Genomic DNA, 10,257 nt, shown 5'->3' with positions numbered 1-10,257 from the left:
GGTGCGTGTGCGAGCGCGTTATCGATTAATTGCCACGGGCAGCTTTCAAGCTGACGTTGGTAACAAGGCACACATCGGCATCGCACAACCGATGGTAAGCGAATGCCAATCTGCTAACGTAGCGCGCAGAAGGGGTGGGTTTCCGTGGTCACCTCAGTGCAACAGCTACACATAAACAACACAGGCTTATGCTGCAAAGCACTTCATTTTTCCCAGAAAATCGCACTTCGTGGTCGTCTTCTATTTCCCCAAGGGAAAAGAAACAGAGACGGCCACACACCACATACTGCAACAGTTCACCCTTTGTCGTTTTCAAACGTAAGCACCGAACAAGACAAGTTTTTTTCATTGATTTCTTACCAATCGCTCCTTGCAAGTTTGCTCGGCAGTCCCGTAGCCTTCATTGCCTTCGTTCAAATTTTTCTGTGCACTTAGGTCAACCGCACAGTAGCTTGATTTTTAGATGCCGCGTAAAAAACTAACATTGGGTGGAATTGGCTGCTTCGTCTGCTTTTGTGCCATGGAGGAAGGACTCCATGTTTCGTACAAAGCAGCTTGTTGACATTTTACCGTTGTGAGTGCATCCCCTCGGAACCAACAGTCACCCTCCAGAAAATTGAATAACACAACTTCTTATGCTTTTTGTGTCGCTTAATATGTTCTAACTTTAAACACAATGTTCTGGAAAAATAAAATATTATTTATTTTGATCACTGTGCATTTCTGAATGCTTTTTACAGAAATTTAGCAGACGGTCTCTCGCCGTGCAAATAAATGCTCTTGGGGTGGCGCCCTGATGTAATTGGCTGATTCCTCGTTGCATTAAGCGGTGACGTCTCATCGTTTCGTCATTTTGACGTCACTGTCATTACCTTTTGACAGAATTTGACAGTTACGTGATACGGCCTTTGCTCTCTAAATCATGTTGATGAGTACACAACGGTTCCTGAGGTCATTGTGACTGAAAGTAAAGTTAAAAATTAGGAGCACATTTAAGCTTTGCCTTAATGTGACCCTGAAATGATTTCGATGGGTGCATTCTAGAGCAACAATTGTGTAGAGGTGGCCTTTGTGTGTATTCAAGACAAATTTGAAACCTCTGCATGAACCGTATAATTTAGAAGTAATTGTTAAAAACTGCTGCTCACAGTAGCTCGCAACCGATTAGGGTAATGCACCTCACTGCGCATTCCCTATCCCGATGACATGTGGGCAGACTGGGCGAGCTTGAAGGCTGGCGTTTTTGCTCACTGACGTGTCATGTGTGAGGTGTGTCGCTCTAACCAGTTGCGACCTACAGCGGTCCACTCGGAGCTTTCAAATTTGACTTGAATACCTGCAAAGCCCACCTCTACAGATTAGTTGCAATTGAAGATGCCTTGGAAATCATTTCAGGGTTCGTTTAAGATAAGATGCGATAACGAATTTTCCTTCTTTTTAATTTTTTTAATTACTATAACAGTGCATATCCCCAAAACGCCTTACTGCCATACACCACATGTTCACTTGGTGCCCCTCTGACACGCTTGAACCAACAACCCTTTGTGGCATATTTGTTAAGTGTCTGCATGGCACACAGAGGACCTAGGTTCGAACCCCAATGGCAGCGAATTTCCTTTCGTTTGAAACTTCTGGGAATATTTTCGCCAAGTTTGTGAGGCCGTGTGTCATCCTAGGTCACATCAATGGCTTTTTGACCGAACGAGCTGCATACGCTATTGTGTAAAATTGAGTGCGATGTCACTGCACTGCTGTGCAATGGTGTGTGCAGTGTGAAACAGTCATAAGCAAATATTTTTCCGGACTGTAGGACTGTGTGAATGAAGTATTTCACGTTTTGTCACAGGCACCAGATGGAGTCCGGGGCATAGCTTCCGCATTGAAAGTGACGATCACTAGATTAGAACGTGGAGGTTTCTGCCGTGGTTCTGGTCTCAAGCATGGCAGATGCTATGATGTCAGCGCAGCCAATGTGTTGACGGCCCGACGTCATAGGAAATGTATATGTCAAGCTTTCTTAGGTGATTCCTATGTAGCTAGGCCAGTTCTGTAGTTTTGCACATAATCTGTTTCTGTGCCCGAAAAAAATATGTTTCCATTAAACTTGGTGTACATGTGCACCTGTGGTAATTGTTGGCCACATGTGGTCCTGGTTTGTTTCACAAAATCACGTTATTTTATTCGACTGCAGTACGCTAAGAAATGAAAAGCCATTGTGCTGCAGTTAATCGCCATGCATGATAGCAGTCTTGGTACTCATGGGTTGACTATATCGCACTACTTCTGCACTGGTTCTTTCCGCAAAAGTTATGGTTGGAGCAGATACTTGGAAAGATTTGTACTTTCCTATGTGACTTCTTATTCAAAGATAAGAAATTTCTCTCTCCGATCAACAATTTCTTGTATTGCAAAAGCATAAAACAAAACGTAATGCTCCTACACTTTTTATGTTTTCGCACTCTTAGGAGACAACACAAATGTAGAACCCATTAGTTTTCAAGACTTGCACAGCCAAGATCGTTCGACATCGGCATCAGTGCTGTTCAAGTTATGCAAACCTGACTGAGTTGTCTGTTATCGAAGTTATAGAACCAGCATGTGAAGAGAGCCCAACCACTTTTATGTCTAGACACTGCACCTTTGGGTTCAAACAGAAAAAGACCAGTAACAGTATGCCCAATAATTGCTCAAAATTTGGTTTCCACCCAGAAAAGTCTGTATCCTGGAGATGTCTGCACTGCTTGCTGGCTATGGAGTATGAGTACAGTCCAAAAAGAAAACAGTATGAGAACCAGGAGCGTGTGCGGTAGTGTGATTGGCGGCCTAAGTGATGCTGTTGGCCGCTTTCAGATATTAATCTGCTATCTACCTCATTAGAGCAATTCATTTGTCGAGGTTGTTGTTGCACTGCATGTAAGGACACTGACAACACTTGCAATCGTAACAAACCACTGTCATTGTAAACCATGCAAAATGTCACAAACAAGTGTTGCAACTTGACTTCCATGGCGGTTCACTCATCACTGCATTTCTCCTTGTAGTGGATGTCTTTTCTTTCAACACAAAAGTACTTTTGTGAAGCATTTCCTCCTTTCACATTTCGTTCCATGAGTGAACAATTCAGCAGTGAGTGGAAAGCAAGAAATAGTTATGAACTGATAACAACCAGATAAACTGATAAGGAAGGGGAGGCGACTAGACAAAGAAAATCGTTGCACTTGCACATGTGTGGCAACTGTACATGTGCATAGTTTACCTGTTGCTTTGACTCATTGTTTTTTCCACCCCGAAGATTTTAGAAACTAAGTTGGATTTATCGTTTCGCATCAAGGCCTGATCGCTTGACTCTTGCACTGCTGCATACCTTATGATTATACATTTCATTTTGTAAGCACTGCTGTATAAATAAATACTGTGAAATGTGCAATCATTACATGTAAACCAACCACTGGCACTAACAAAGAAGCCAAGATGAACTGCACGTCAGTTGTGACTGCACATATAGATCACCAAAAAAAAACTGACAGTTCTGTCAGAAGTAGCATTCTCAAAAATAAAGAAAAGGTTCTGAAATTAGCACCGGAAAAAGTTTACTGAATGTATAAATACAAACGTCAAGGTTTAGTACCCAAATATAACTGTCTTTGTGCGGAAAGAGAATAGAAGTGAATATTCTTGGGGTTGAGCCGATAGCTTTTCTCAAGTATCGAAGACAGACAGTGCATGAACAGCATTCATAGACTTTTGCTTTTCGCAATCTATGTTATGATCTACATGCTAACATTGTATTCTGCATGCTCCTTTTTTTGTGGACAGTTCTGTGATGTTATTTCTATCCTTGATGACCGTGTCAACCTTTAAAATGACTGAAATGCCACATTTATGTGGTGGGATGCTTGGCAAATGGCTCGTTACACATGTAATTGGAAATAAGTTTTCTTTTTTTCATGAGGGCTCAAAGTTGATTTCCCATACACTGTTGTAACATCAGGGTAGCAAGACGTATAACTATTTAGATGTGTTTCTCATGTATCTGTCCTTGTTTATATTGGCTCAGTTCACAGCCATGATTGCTCATGGCATTGCTCTGAACTGGTGCTTATGATAATGGCAATACTGAAGCAAGTTCCAGTGTGGGCTGCCTTTTGTGTCGCTAGTAGCAGGCTGTCAAACAGGCCACTACACACAACTGCACATAACGTTGTTGTGCAGATGGTATACATTACTCCACATAATATAAACGTCTGTGAAACGGTGTCAAGAGCATTACACTATACGAAAAATTTAGGCGAATCACTCTCATTAACTTTTCTACCCACACGCGATATTGGCCTCATCACTAGAGTTACTCCCTCAAGCATTCAAGAATGCCTGAGATATTTCACTGAATGAATGCAATGCAAGACTGCCCACTTTAAGCACTGTTCGCAATGGGCACCCAGCACAACAGAATTACACATGACATTCCTGTAGAGCCATTTGAAATTTTTGTCAACACTTTAGCTTGCTTCATTGGCATAACTATTCAAGCCCACCACTACTACCACTGGAAGCACCCTTATACATGTCCAGCTTGAAATTATGTTCAGTGCAGCTTTGTGCGCTGAACAAATTTCAAATGATCTTTTTATGCAATCGCTTGCGGCTCTCATTGTAAAGGCTTTCACACTTCTCCATGTTCAGCGACACTGTTTGTCACCATTTGGCAGCACATATTGATATGTGTGGCAATGTGTTTATTTATATTTTGTCTGTACTGCCACATGTTGGTAGTGTGTAGCTGTGCCCCCAGTTCTTGGTTGTATGCGTGCTTTTGTAACAGTTATAAGTGTTTAATTCAGCAACCATATGTTGTATTCATTCCTGCTACATTGCTTTTCATTTGTACAATTCGTCATGCAGCACCTGCCAGGTGCAATAAATGAAGTCTAACGGGGCGCAACGCAAAAATGGTGCAAATGAAAATTGTTGTTTCATAAACAATTTTTAATGTGCTGAGCCATGCAATGTTTTCAGGGCTACATTTTTCACTCATCAGTTCCATGGTGGCTCTGTCTAGGCATTCATGAGGTGGCTCTTTTTTTCGACTGAGCACCATTACCATCCCTTTAATTTGCCTGATTAGGAAAGGCACTCGATTTATCAGGCTAAAAGATTTGATGTGCCTGCTTTTCTCTGCGCCAGTGTGCAGAGTGCAGTGCAGTGTGGCGTTAGATGCAGGAAGATGAAACGGCCTACTAAATGTTGCGTAAATGCGCACTTACTCATTTATTGTGCGTCATGAAATTTGGCAGTGAATGTCAGGTTAATATACAGGAATGGGAGTGTAGATGTTTTCAAAAACAACAGGTAAAGGGAAAGGTTTAACTGAATATGACCTTGCATATATGCGTGCATCCTCCACAGCCATTTTGGAAGAGAAACCAGGAATAGGAAAATGTAATGAGAAGGAGGAAGAATTTCAAGGCAAAGTGCTATGCACTATTAAATGCCTGAGGAGGTCAGAACCAGTTATTAAGCATCTGCATGCTTAAATCAGTGCCTGCACAATACAACGAAATAACTTCACTGTGTAACTTAGCTGTAGTGCCGAGAAGATGCCAATATTGATGACCACACCACTGAGTGTAAATATAATGGAGGCTACTCATTTGTTTTTATGCACATATATCACTCGCGCAAAGTGAAGTAAACTTTCCATATGCATAAGATTGAGCACGACAAAGGTATGCCACACGTATGGCTGGAGCCATTTTAAACGTTACATTTGTTGCCAGGGTTTCGAACTACGGACCTAGATTTCGTTCAGCATACATTACACCTCATCGAAGGACTACCCTTGGCGATGTGGCAACAAACATTGAACCATTTGCTACGAAAACAAAGTTCTGAAGGAGCATGGACATTTAACCTTCAGTTGAGTGTTTTCTTGTTGGTAACGGTGCTTAATTAGCCCACAAGTAGAATGGAATACCACTTTCGTCCATGCCTACTAAAAATCTTGTAATTCTTATTGGTTTTGTAAGCGTACATAACGTGTACATAATTGCACTAGTCCACTTTGCTATTCGAATGCTAGACAGCGGAACGAGAATAAGGAATTCATTGCAATTATTTACTAGACGTAATCATATACTACATGGCAGTTTATATTCACTTGTCTCGTGCTTACACAGAACGTACAGCCGAAATGTGTCTGTACTGCTTTGATGACAATTTGTGCACCTTAGGCAGGTCTTTGGTAATGTATACATGGTTTTGTCGAGGATTTTTCGCTCTGTCGACACCGCCATTTAGCCCCAGAGCACTTCTTTTTGAATAATTTGGAAGGGCGCCTTTCGCGAGCATGGGGAAAAGAGAAGCATCGAAAGATGGCGCCTCACCGGCGCCGTGTCGAACACTGCGCGTTTCGCTTTCCGCGCTGCCTTATAAAAACCACTGCGACATGAATCATCTGTGTTAGCACTTTTTCAAATGCTGCGCGGCACCCGTCGTCTGCACTGGCCCAAACACGGCGCCAACGTTTTCAAACGCCGCGCCATTTATGCCAAAAGCGCTGTTTGGCTAGTATCATCATCAGCAGCCAAATTTGTTTACGAACTTACAAACGCAAAAACCATTTATATAGTTGTGAAATCTTGGCTACTTTAGGTGTGTACGTTATCAAGTGTTGCCAAAACTAAAATGCGAGGATGTAATAGTGCTGGCATGCATTTTGACATGATTTTTTTTGTTTTGTTTTCAAATAAGCTTGCTATGGCAGGGCTTGCGTCGACCGCTAGGGGACCAAAAAGCGGTAGACAAGATGGCCGCCTCCATTGTGTTTGCGTTACATTTCAAAACATCGCGAATAGTTCGCAAGACGCCAGCATACGAAAGGCAAGTGAACGTTTCAGGTATACCAAGTGATTCAATGCGTGCTATTGTTGGAAATGTGGCACAGAAGTTTTGTAGCTGTCCTTGCGTGACAAGCAAGAGCGTGGGAAACGAGCGCAAAAGCGGAGTAACGCTTTGCTTTTACTTGCATTAAGTACCAGCAGGCTGTTTTTGAAATGATAGAAGATGAGCAGCGCACGAAAAGCAAGCCTTTGACGGCACTGGTGCTCATTAATTTGAAAAGTCAGGTCCGGTAAGTTACACCAAGCATTGGATGTTTCAGTTCTGTGTGTGAATTGAACTGCAGTGAGCCTTTCGTGTTGCCTGCCGCGTCTGCATGCTGCATTGCAATGAAAGTTGTGTCAGTTAAAGAACTGTGCAGTGAGCCTTTCGCCGTGCCTGCCACACGTGCCCGCTACTTTGCACTGGAAATTATGTGGATATGAATTCCCGGCGTTCAGTTCCGCTTCAATCTATAATAGTGCCACAGCGAAACTGTAGGATCGTTCACTAGTACGCAGCGTGAACGATCACGCCAGGATATCGCGGAGAGTTCAGGATATTGGTAGGCCTGCTAGTTTTTAGGTTTAAAAATAAGGCATTATTTGTTTTCAATACTGCACAGAGCATGGTCTTTGACAGCCAAGCCAAAGGCAGCAAGCCTTTGCCTAACGAGGCCCCACTACCGATGTAATTCTCGTCGGCAAATAAAAGTGAAAAGCGCTACGAACCAAAGTACACAGCTAGGTATCACCTTGCGCTTATGATGTCTGTATACACTTACCGCAGCACCTTTCTGTCTCAGACATTCCTAGATGACATCACGGGCTCAGTCAACATGGTTTTGCAAAGACATTAATCGGCTGTTTTGGGCTACTGTTTATGAGGTGCCTATATTTAAGTGTACCAAGAAGTTCTACTGTCATATCGACTGCACAGCGAAGTTTTCACTTTTTCACGCTTTGCTATGCGTGGGGATCATATACGTTGTCATTTGAAAAATGCACAGCAATTACAACTGTGGTAATACAACCATAGGTGTTTCCACCACCTTCCAGCGCGTAATCTGGGACTGTTTTATTGGTTAGACCGCAAAAGGATCGGGGCTGATGTTGTTTGTACTGCCTCGCCATCTCATTCCTCATGCATTGAACTTCTATGCTGTAACTGTGCAATAAATTGCTGTGCGCCTAGCCAAAGCAATCGTTGCCCTTCCCCGGCCGCCGCCGTGGCTGAGTGGTTATGGCGCTCAGCTGCTGACCCGAAAGACGTGGGTTCGACCCCGGCCACGGCGGTCGAATTTCGATCGAGGCGAAATTCTGGAGGTCCATGTGCTGTGCGATGTCAGTGCACGTTAAAGAATCCCAGGTGGTCGAAATTTCTGGAGCCCTTCACTGTGACGTCTCTCATAGCCTGAGTCACTTTGGGACGTTAAACCCCCATTAACAAAACCATTGCCTTTCCCTGATGAATTCTCAACAGGAGATTCATTTAGTTAAAACACTCACAGGTTTCAAATAGGAGTATTTCGTGAGGAGGGCATATACAGAAGGCGAAGGACAGAAAAAAGCGGCATACATGTAGGACATCACTTTTTTAGAGAAGCTTTTGAGCGCATGTTCCTGCATTCAGCGTCTTTGGCACTGTCTGCATAACTGATTGCCCAATCCTCCACCCTTGGCATGGCAGGTAGTAACAGAGCGAAACGCCACCTGCCAGGGAGAGAGTGGAGGAATGGGCAACCGGAAGGTGGCTAGCATCATAACACGTTGCGTGCCAGCAGTGGCAAGTGGCGTTAGAAGAGCTGCACTCAAATTTCACACTACCCACTATTGCAATCATATGTCCATATTTTTTCTTTCATACTTCTGAAGCTTGACCATAAATGAAGTACACAATACGCAAGTGTGTAGGGAAAGAAGTTACAGAACTTCACATTGCACAGAAAACCATATGCAGTGCAATATAAGGCTTTGGAGAATAGTACACAAGACATTATATTTATGCTGTTTATAGGAACATTTAAAACATGACTAACAAAGTACAAAACAGCGCATAATAAACCAAGAAAAGCATTGCAGCACTTTAAGACTGCAGGGTCATGAATCGGTGTGATCAGAAATATCATTCCAGCAACATATGGCTTGCGGGAGGTCATTCAAATTAACAGCTGTGGTTCGACCGAGTAAGTGCCTAAAGCCGAGGTCTTTATAAAGACGACGGGATGCACAATGTGGTTCAGCTAGGGGAAGGTTAGTACGATGCATAACAAAGTAGGATGCCGTTTTGCCATGCAAGCAAGACTGCAGCTGTTCCACTCAGGTATGTGATTGTGTGCAGAGAAGTAGAGTCAAGGGAAGGGGTCGTTGCATCTTTTAAACAAAGCTTATCTTCCTCTCTATTGGCAGATGTTCCTGGTGTTGAAGCTGTGTGGTGCAAGCTGCATCTGCAAGAATGTCTCTTACATGTGGATACCATATACACAATTTAGAATTTTGGAGGAACATATCTTGGCTCTAATATATGCTCAAGCACGTGTGGAAGTAAAATTATCATGGCTGGTGTTCTGAACCTGGCTGGTATAAACTGGAACACACTGAATACCGGAAGTAGAGAAACAAACTGCGTATAAGATTTTATGTTCACCTTTAGCCTCAAACAGCGTAATGAGTTAATTATCATATATACAGAAGGTCATTCTCTACATTCATAGATCCCTGGGAGTCGTCATACCGCTACTTGCGCAGTGGCGCAGCGATGCGCCACTGCCCTGCGATGGCAGGTTCCCCCAGTGGTGGGCCTTCTGCGGCCCCACTTGCCCTTCCCTAGCGACCAATCAATCATTTAACTGCCACCTGCCATGGTGGGCTGTCTGCTCACTATCTGGTGGGCAGGTTGTAATGACACCGCATGGTCACGTGGCCCACCTGCCTCCTGGGTTGCTATTTATGGACCACCTGCTAGAGCCATGCCTGTTTTTTTTTGCTCACAATGCTGACACCAGATGTTCTGGAGAAGGGGGCCATTAACGCTATCACTTTAATAGAAAGGTAGATAGCAGTATACAGTCATGTTCATTTGAGTGCATTGTTTGCACAAAAGGTAGAGAAAAATGAAATGGTCAAGACTATAACTGGAGGTAACATTTCAGACTGGCTTCAAATTTATCATGATCAATGGCACATGCAATGGTACCAGGCATCTGATTCCATGGACGAAAGGGGTGGAAGAGAGGTGAATGAAAAAAGCAATTAGATTGAGGAAAGGTACATTCCTCTTTCAGTTGATCAATGCCGGTAAAAACATGACAGCTCGGCGTGATATGGCACCTAGCAAAGGGAGAATGACTGTGCTAATATTTGTGTAAAAAGGACAGAATGG

This window comes from Amblyomma americanum, chromosome 2 (assembly GCF_052857255.1).
Source record: "Amblyomma americanum isolate KBUSLIRL-KWMA chromosome 2, ASM5285725v1, whole genome shotgun sequence".
Lineage (NCBI taxonomy): Eukaryota > Metazoa > Arthropoda > Arachnida > Ixodida > Ixodidae > Amblyomma > Amblyomma americanum.
The sequence above is the reverse complement of the archived record's forward strand: the minus strand, read 5'-3'. Positions refer to the sequence as shown.